The sequence below is a fragment of the Ictidomys tridecemlineatus genome, unplaced genomic scaffold, assembly GCF_052094955.1.
Source record: "Ictidomys tridecemlineatus isolate mIctTri1 unplaced genomic scaffold, mIctTri1.hap1 Scaffold_67, whole genome shotgun sequence".
NCBI classification, from domain to species: Eukaryota; Metazoa; Chordata; class Mammalia; order Rodentia; family Sciuridae; genus Ictidomys; species Ictidomys tridecemlineatus.
Genome location: NW_027524711.1, coordinates 55,159 through 64,796, shown reverse-complemented (window position 1 = coordinate 64,796; position 9,638 = coordinate 55,159). Strand labels below are relative to the sequence as shown.

The window sequence follows — 9,638 nt, the reverse complement described above, 5'->3', positions numbered from 1 at the left end:
GGATAGTTTCAGATGATTTGCAACTTACTTATTAATAAAAATAATAGAGATTCTTCAAAATAGAATTCTCACTATTTCTTAATGGCATGTCTTCAAGGCAGGAAACAGTTGTTCTTACAAGTAACATCTACATTTCATCAGGGAATATTAAAATTGGTAGATTTTCATTCATTATTTACAAATCCATAGTAGACCTGTTCTAAATGATTCATTCTTCTTAGAGATAAAAGTTTTAAACAGTTTCCATTCCAAAATTTTAGATAACTCTCAATTAAAATAAGGTTTAAAACTTTCACAATAGTTTTTACTTATTGAATTACATAAAATTGGAAATGTAAAAAGAAAGAAAGTAGAGAAGGCAAAATGATTAGATTAATAAAGAACTGAAAATTATGACTGATATTAGAAGTAATTCATATTTATGCAGTTACTTAAAAAATTAAAGTCAAGACTCACCACTGAGATACAAAAGAATATTCTTACTGTCTTTTATTATGATTCTGAAATTTCTATATTAAAAACAAATCCTAATGCCTGACAAATATGTTAATGAGGCACTTACTAAACTAAATTTATGCCTCAGAATACTTAGATATTTCATCATTAAGACTTTGGGTTTTTCAACTGGTTTTTAAAAACTCTATCTACACTAGACTGGGGATGGAGTTAAGTGGCAGAACACTTGCCTATTGTGTGTGAGAACCTGGGTTCAATCCCCAGCATGGCAAAAAAAAAGATTCATCCCTAAAAATTATATTTACACTTAAGCACCTTGGTGAACTATAAACTTTTGAAAAAAATCATCCATAACTGGTTTATCAAAGAGGTATATAATATTGTAATGAGCAAGATAATGGTTTTATCCTGGATAAACTTAAGTTATAATGGAAGAGGATGAGACTTTCACAAAATCTATAAGTTAAAATGTATTTTTCTGTACAGAGAGATACACTACGAATCATTTTTCTCATGTCTTAGTTTTTTATTCAACACTTTCACAAGCAATTTATATTTCTTTTCTTTATAATTCCTCAAAACAAAAAAAGAATACTGGGTAAGAGATGAAGGGGTTAAAGATGTAAGTAAGTTATAAAACAATGTAATATATTCCAGAGCAAAGTATAATCAATACAGAAATATGGCAACTTTAGTGACAAAATATGTGACATGAAGAGACTTGGACTGGAGGACAAGCTGGCTTCTAATCTGCTATGTATGAAAATACAGGTCACTTGATTAAAAAAACATTAAGATTAATTTTATAACAACAAATTATAAAAAGTCAAATTGATAAATATTTTAATTCACTGGCATTGAGTAGCTGGCTTTGATTTCTTTGCTGCCTATATACCCCAGACTGGCAAAGCAGCTTACAGCTCAGAATGTCAATGAAGTGGTATGCATTCCTGAAACAAAACAAAAAATATAGAAAAACAACAATAACAAGATGAGACTGCTCTCTGTATACAAAGGCAAAGAGAAGACAAACCCAATAAACACAATCTGTGTGACAAGAGCCAAAAAACATAAGAGAAAACAGTGGTCCTTCCCCAACTGTGTGCAGATACTGGCACTGTGGGGTAGGAATAGGTACAGAGTCCTAACCACTGTCTCACCTAAGTAGTAACAAGTAATAATATTTAAATAGAAACTAGATCTTGATAATAAAACTAATACTGAAAAGATCCCACAATCAACTTAAAATAATATGTTTACCAAAAATCAGGAAAATCTCAACTCAGAAGAAACACACAGTAGATATCAACATGAGAGACAAAGATTTTGGAAAAATATGACAAGACTCTTAAAGTACAAAGACAAAAGGTATAAAAAGTCTTCAAGGATCCTTCAAACACCCTTGAAACAAATGAGAAAATAAAATGTCTCATCAAAGAAACACAAATATTAAAAAAATTGAAGTTTAGAGTTGAAAATTCAATAAAGTAAATTAAAAACTCATTAGAAGTGCTCAAGAGCAAAATGTAGGTAATAGAAGAAACAATGAACTAAAAAAGAGATTAATACAGGGCTGAATGTAGCTCAGTGGCAAAGCGTCTGCATCACATTCGCTTAGCCCTGGGTTTGACCCGCAGTTCCAAAAGACAAAATAATAATAATAATAATAATAACCCCACCAAGAAAAAATAGAAAAATAAAAAGAGAGCAATAGAAATTTTCCAAACTGAACAACAGAGAAAAAAAGAAATCTCTCGATCTTGTGAGACAACATTAAAAGATCTAATAGTCTGGTCAATGAGTTCAGTAAGGAAAGAAGAGAGGGTGATGGATTCAAAAAATAAAGGCTCAACCTTCCCCAAATCTGACAAAAGAAAAATTCACAGAAAAATAATCTGATAAAATCAATAGATTCCAGAAGCTGAGGAAACACCAAACAGGGTAAGCACAAAAAAATCTATAATAAGGCACATCAAACATAAACTTCTAGAAACTGATGGCAAAGAAAGGATCTTAAAAGCAGCCCAACAGAAACAACATATTACACATGAAAGAACAACAACTTTAATGGGGTGGTTTTCTTCCTAGAAACTATTAAGGCTCGAAAAAGTGGCAGTGCATTTATCAAGGCCTGAAAGAAAAGACTGACAACTCACAAACCGGCTTCCAGAAATATAAGTCCTTCAGGAATGAAGATGAAATAAAGACATTCTCAGATTTTATGCAGAAAGGTAGCAATAGTAAGTCATTCATACAATATACAAATATCCAGATAAAACTGCAACCTGAACACATGTAATATTAATCTAACTCCATTTACCCTAAGTGCCATATGTACATATTCTCAGAGAAATAATCAATTGACTCTACACTAAGAAACAACCCTTGAGAGACAAGCAAATGAAAGCAGTGTGACATCAACCTCGAGTGTGACCTGAGTTTAGGAGCACCAATGCCACCCATACCCTCACAACCAAGGTTGATGGTGCTCTCTAGCAGAGTAATACAAAATAAATTGGGGGTTCCCTTACCTGTTGCTCAGGCACTTAAGAGATTGAACACAATCACCTTCCATTCCCAATCAAAACAGAAACAAAATCAAAACCTTAAATAACCCAGATCTACAACAATGACAGCACCAAAAGCTGTGGAGATCAACAGCACCAACACCAACCTGGCAAATATAAAAAGAGAAGGAAAATTTCAAAACTCAGCAAACGTCTTGCTTTGACACAGAGGACAGGAGAAATCATTATTCTAAAGTATATGACCAGTGTTTTATAACTTCAAAATCAATAGTAGAGAACAATTAAATATAAGAAAAGATCCTTATCCTTATATAACATGGATATGAAAAGTTGGATCCATGTTTTTAGCAATGACAAATTACTGAATTTTTTCAAAGTTGATCAAAATTACTTTTTGGCTGAACACCAAAAAAGTATTTGTTGTCTGTATTAACTATTTCTCCTGATTATAAATCTTAGAATTATATAATTATGTCTCATAAAAGAAAATTGTATATTCAAGTCTCAATAAAATCATAATTGCTGCTAGACCTGATGGTCCTTTGTGAACCACAAAAAAGATCACATCTCATATTACATTTAATTTATACAAGATTCCTAACAAGCTAGGTAGTTGGACTTACTTCAATAAGCAATAAAGAACCAATGGAAGTCTATGAAAAAGGAAATAATATGATCAGAGCAGCATGACAGAAAATTTGCAAATGAGACTAATTTGCCTTCCCATATTTAAAAGAAAAAAGGAGGGAGGGGGTAATAGCATCCACACTGATAAAATCAGAGAAAAATTTTAAATATATTTAATTTAGTTGAATATTGGGAAACGTACCAAAAAAATATAAAATGGAAATAATTTTAAAAGCTATTAAAAATTATAAAATTGAAAAAAGTAGGAGAAGGCGGGTTAAAAATAAAACTTGAATGTGAGTTTTTCCCCACATGCTTTGCTTTACTTCCTGGTTTGTTCTTTCTATAGCCCAATCCAAAAGGCCATGATAGCAGTCTTTCCATCTGTTAGAATCTATGAGATGGACAGAGGGAGATAGAGGTTATTGACTATGCAGTCTCAGTTAATCAGTTTTCTTCACTTTTTTCCTCTCTTAATAGATACAGGAGATGATGAAATGGAGAAAGCTCTATTAAGACTGCTGAAAACAGAAGAGTTGCTTGACTTGTACTGAAGCTGCAGGCTGAGATAGACTGGATTACTGGTCGTAGTCTGCCCCCTCCCTTGGAGCACCTGCAGGGTGCCTCCCACTCAAGGTGGAGGGTCCTCCCTGCCTCTTGACTTGGGACTCACCAAAGACACATGCTTTGGATATAGAAATATGACAAAGTAGTGGATTTAAATGTGTTTGCTGTGGGCTGGGGATGTGGCTCAAGCGGTAGAGCACTTGCCTGGCATGCGTGTGGCCCAGATTCAATCCTCACCATATACAAACAACGATGTTGTGTCCATCAAAAACTGAAAAATAAATATTAAAATTCTCTCTCCTCTCTCTCTCTCTCTCTCTCTCTCTCTCTCTCTCTCAAAATAAATAAATAAATGTGTTTGCTGTGTACCTCTGTCATGATCATTAAAACAATATGGCTCTGCTAGCCCACTAGTTCCAAAAAGAGGACCATGGGGTTTTAGTTCAGGAATCCCAGCTAAAAGATTTGCAGCCCAAATCAGAGCTTCCCAGTTACACCTGAGCCTAGAGATTCCTGAATGTGATACCTCAATGCACGTGTTCCCTTGAGGGACTTTGAGACATTGTGGCTCTTTATTACACAATATTATGGAGGCAATAGCTAACATGTACACAGGCCACAGTGATGCATTCATTAACCGAACAACTTATGTAATTTTTGTGTTTTAGATAATGAATTACTGCTCTAAGGTAAGAGTCACAACAAGGGGGGACAGTTTCTCTACATCCTCGGTGGTGTGCCTGTGGGTTAAGTTCCCTCGTCCTGAACCTCCCCTTCCCACTTCCCACTTCCCACTTCACCTCTCCTATCTGTCAACTCAAAACAGGGCACGTGGAGCCCGACCCACACAGTGCGAAGATTAGCAGCCAGTGGGAATATCTGACCCAAGAAGAACCCATCAGATGCTGTGTTAAGTGTCTAGAATTATTAAAGTGTAGAAAATGATGAAGAGGTGGGGAAGTCCTGTCCCCAGAACTGAGAGCTCTGAAACCATGAGCCAGAACAGAAACCTTCCTCCCTTCAGTGGTTTATGTCAGGTATTTTGGTCACAGCATCTAAAACATGACAAATAGAATCGCTTCTATTCCCTTATACTTTTAAACTGCTATGACAAACTTTAAAATCTCATTGTAGAGTTTTTTATCTTTTTTTAAATCTCAAACTATAACAGATTTCATTTACATGAAAATGCATATACATGTTCATCCATAAAAATTAATGAATACCACTTTTATAGGATCTAAATGGTAAAATGTCTTCTGAGAAAATCTTTAACTCATGTGACAGAATAAAAACTTTTTAAAGTGCTCTGTGCATTAATTACCTTCAAAAATTCTATTTCAGCAAACATAGAAGGCTTCTTTTAGAAGTTTCAAACAAGGAAAATTTAGATTTGCTTCTAGTGTAATGCCTACCATAGAGTCAGCACTTGCTGTATGCCTCCTGGAGGATTTAAAAGCCGATTGGCCCACTGCACTAGCACATTTTATTGTTAAACACACACAAATAAAGAGCAGCCGAGAAGAGCTGGAGTAAACTGCCAACTGGTAAAACCCATCTCAAGTAATGAAAATCCTAAGAATAAACCCTGGGTGAAGAGAAAACTAACAGGAGGGAAAAAAGTCTAAATGTCAAAAGTAAAGAAACAAAAAATAAAAAAATTTATTATTTTTTTAAAAGGTGTTTCTACATGGGATGCTATTTTTTTAACCTAATTCTCATTGCTGAAGCTTCTGAACTAAAGTTTTTAGTGGAAAAACTGTATGATAGAAATCATATTTTTAAAATACTTTTAAAAGTATTTCTTTTTTTTTGCCTTTGCCAAAATAAGATTTTATTTTGAAAGTAATTTGAGAGACGCTGAGGAAGGAAGGAAACCTAATACTCAATGGTGTACATTCCAAATTTATCTTCTTTCCAAACCCCACCGATGGACTTTGTCATGTCAAAAAGTAGCTCTCTTTGGTAATTCCTACATTTAGCTTCCTGGAGGAGATATCTTTTCCCATAAGCCATCTTTGTTTTTCCTGTAGAGGAGAGCTTTATTTCCAGGAAACAGCATATTCATTGGAGAGGGGTATTTCTTTAAAAACATCAAGGTAGATCTGATATGTCGAACAAAGTGGGGGGGCTCAGCCAAAGGGGAAGTGGAAAGGTTCTCTAGTATTTGCTTATCATCTTGCTGCAACCAGAAATCCACATATGGAAATGGCATCCAGGAATATGGGCCTATCCGAAGTTGCTCAGTCTTTGCATCATAAATGCTAATCACGGGGCCTCCAGCTAAAGCTTGGGCAGCTGGCAGCTCCTCCTTGGGGCCTCGATCTTGAAATGTGGCTCTGTATATCTCTGCTGTTTTAATGTTGACAGCAATGCCATAAATTATTGGAAAGTGGTTTTCATTTTCTTCTCGGACATTTAATTTTGTCACACATAACGTCACCAAGTGAATGTAATCTTCTTGTTTGTCAAATTCACTAAGAAGTTGGTAAGTTCTTGTGACAACTGTCTGTCATCACTGAAGCCTCCCACGAGGTGCACTTCCAGCCTTCCACTTTGAGCATGGTCAGAAAAGGATTTTATGGAGTTCATGATAAAGGGGACCTCGGCTTTGGTGTTAGTTCCATCACAATGTGTCAGGCAGGTAGCCCCATTACCTGTGTGCCTCAGGACCACAATGTGACAAGGGGTGGCATCATCAAAATCCAGAATGGAGATGGAGCCATCCTTTGGGGAGGTCACTGCAAGCTCTCTTTGCTGAACATACAGAAGGCCCTGGGGTCCCACTTGTTGAACAGACTGACCTCTGAGAAGTCTGGCTCTTTCCTCCAGAGATGGGTGGGCTCGGACCAGCTCCCCAGCGGACTGCAGCAGGCGCACTTGCTGCCCATAGACCAGCAGCAGCATCGCAGAGGTGACCACCCGGGCAGGCCCAGGGAGGCGGTCTCCCCAGCCCCGGCGCCACCGCCACCCCCAGCGCCACTGGCACCCCCGCCCCTCGGACCGTAAAAAATATTTCACATTGAAGAAATCTTTCAATGGCTAAAAAAGTGTACTCTCCTGATAGAAATAAAAAATGGTGCAGAATCTGATACAACACCTTTGTGCTTATGCAAAACATGAAGTTAGACTCAGAGTCATGGAAAAAAATAGGTTAGTTTAAATGTATATTGACTACTTTGAAGTAACATGGTTGACTTTTGGTCCAATACGTTCTTACTTTTTCTCAATATGTTCTTGTGCCTACCTCACCACCAGTAGGATGACATCAATGGATGATTCTTTCTTTATATAAAACACAATTACTTTATTAATTTCTTACAATCAAATACTGCCAACTAACATTACTTCCATTTATGCATCATTAAAAACAAAGAATCATTCCTTAGTATTTTTAAGTGATGCATTATATAAAAAAGAACTTGAAATGCACACTGATTAATTACGTAAACTGGTATTTTTTTAAAAAAAGCATAACTGATAATTTGGTTCCTTTCTTCATAAAATGGAAATTTAAATACTTCTCCTGATAGTCTTGAGGTCAGCATTATGTTATTAGTGCAAAATGTGGGTATTATAGTTTCATCTAGAAAGGTGTCTATCCTATACACCTTACTTAAACAAACAAAGTGTGCATAACAAAGGCATACAGTCAATGCATGATAGAAAGCATGTTTCAAATACATGGCAGCCCCTCAGGCCACCATATTATTTAGGTTTTACATTATCATTTATGGCATTATAGATTAATTATACATAACACACAACCCTCAAGAAAAATAATTGGTGCTTGAGAAAATTATTCTAGGTAGCCATTTGGTTTGCATCGAGAGAAAGTGAACCTCCAAGAGTTTACTGTCTGCCATGTGGGAACCATTAGCTCTGGTGGGTAGATCAGATGTGCAATGTATTTCACAGTGACTCTTTCCCACATCCTGGCAGTGCTGCTCCTGCCAATCAGCCAGATGGTAAAGCACATCTGGAATTACCCTTGTGTGTGGTTTTCCCTTTTTTATTTTTTCTTCTTTTCTGGATTAACTCTGTTGCTGTATTTCTTCTGATCTCTCCAAAAGCCTTCCATTTCAAATATTCATAAGTCCTTCCAGAAAATCCTCAGACAACTCCATAAGTGGAAGTTGTGGAGATGGAAAATCCAAGGGAGGAAGATTGGGTATTGGAATATCCTTGTCTTTCCCAGTATTTGCTGCAAATTTCTGCCAGGTTGAAGGTGTAGCAGTGTCTGAATGTGGTGGCAAGTTCCATAATGCTGACTTTTCTATAAAATCAGTATCCACATCCAGCTCCTTATCTACTGGAACTTTTACAAGTCTGGCTTTTTCAGCCTTTAGTGCTTTATTTTCTTTCCTTAATCTTTCATTTTCAGCCACAAGGAACTCCTCATACATTTTCAAATTTGCAATTTTGGTTGCCTGCTTCTCAATAATTATTTTATCATCCTTCGGGGCTTTGCTTCCAATACATGGCTGTGTTGTCTCACTCTTTTGCTGAAGTAAAAATAGTAGTGTTTCTGTATTCCTGTCAAAGACTCCCTGAATTTCAGAGAGGTGTTTCTCTGTACAAGGGCTGTAGTTCTGAGAAAGAAGGGGACTCTGAGCCTCTGCAACCTCAGTAGAGGGTTTGTGAGATGCCTGAAAATGGGTGGCTACATCCTTGTCTGTGTTCTGAGCTTTTGATAGTTCTTCACACTTTGCCCTTTTCCACCTCTCCTGGATGAGGAGAAGCTGTTCCATGTGGCTATCCCCTTTTAATTGCAGTGATAAATGAGCCTGCTCAGACTTGGTCAGCTTCAGAGCATCAGAAAGATAGGCCGTAGCCTTCTTGTGACAAGAAATAGCCTCTTGGTATTTTCCTGAAGCTCATAAACGGTCTGCTCTGCTGAGGAGCCAGGTTGAGAGATGCTTCCATGACTTCCAAAGACCCCGGCGCAGTGTCGCCAGGGCACTTGGAGGGAAGGAGGAGAAGAGCGCGAGGCAGCCTTGGAGACCGCCGCCCCTCAGCGAGCCCAGCGAGACCCTGGGAGGCAGGCGCAGAAGAGGCAGCCACCCTACCTCTTCCTTCCCCAGCGCCTTGGCTGCCCTCTGAGCGCTGCGTTGCCAAGTGCTTACATCACTGGCCCAGGGCTGGTTCCAGGTGGGAGTGAGGACAGGAGTAGGTGGGGTTCCCGGAGGGCGGGGCAGCGGCTGAGGTCTGCTTCCAGAGTTCAGTTTGTTTTTTTTCCCCATGAAATAGCTTCTGAAAGGGTAGTCGGATATTTTGTGAGGAGGTGCAGGCTTTTAGAACCTTAAGAGGGCTATCTTCCAATACTCACGTCTCTCATTTCCTGCTCGCCTGACTTTTTTCAGAATTCACTCTGCTTAGCCACATCCTATCTTGCACTTGTGTACCCACCTTTATCCTTGTATCTGTTGATGTTTTTCAAAAAGTAGATCTGAGAGCTGG

General features: G+C 37.7%; 2 pseudogenes; both read right to left on the bottom strand.

Annotated features, from left to right (window-relative positions):
* Positions 1-5,985: 5,985 nt before the first annotated feature.
* Positions 5,986-7,085, bottom strand: LOC144374400 (protein N-terminal asparagine amidohydrolase pseudogene; annotated as a pseudogene).
* A 1,175-nt stretch (positions 7,086-8,260) lies between these two features.
* LOC144374380 (nuclear receptor-binding factor 2 pseudogene) lies at positions 8,261-9,421 on the bottom strand (annotated as a pseudogene).
* Positions 9,422-9,638: the final 217 nt, after the last annotated feature.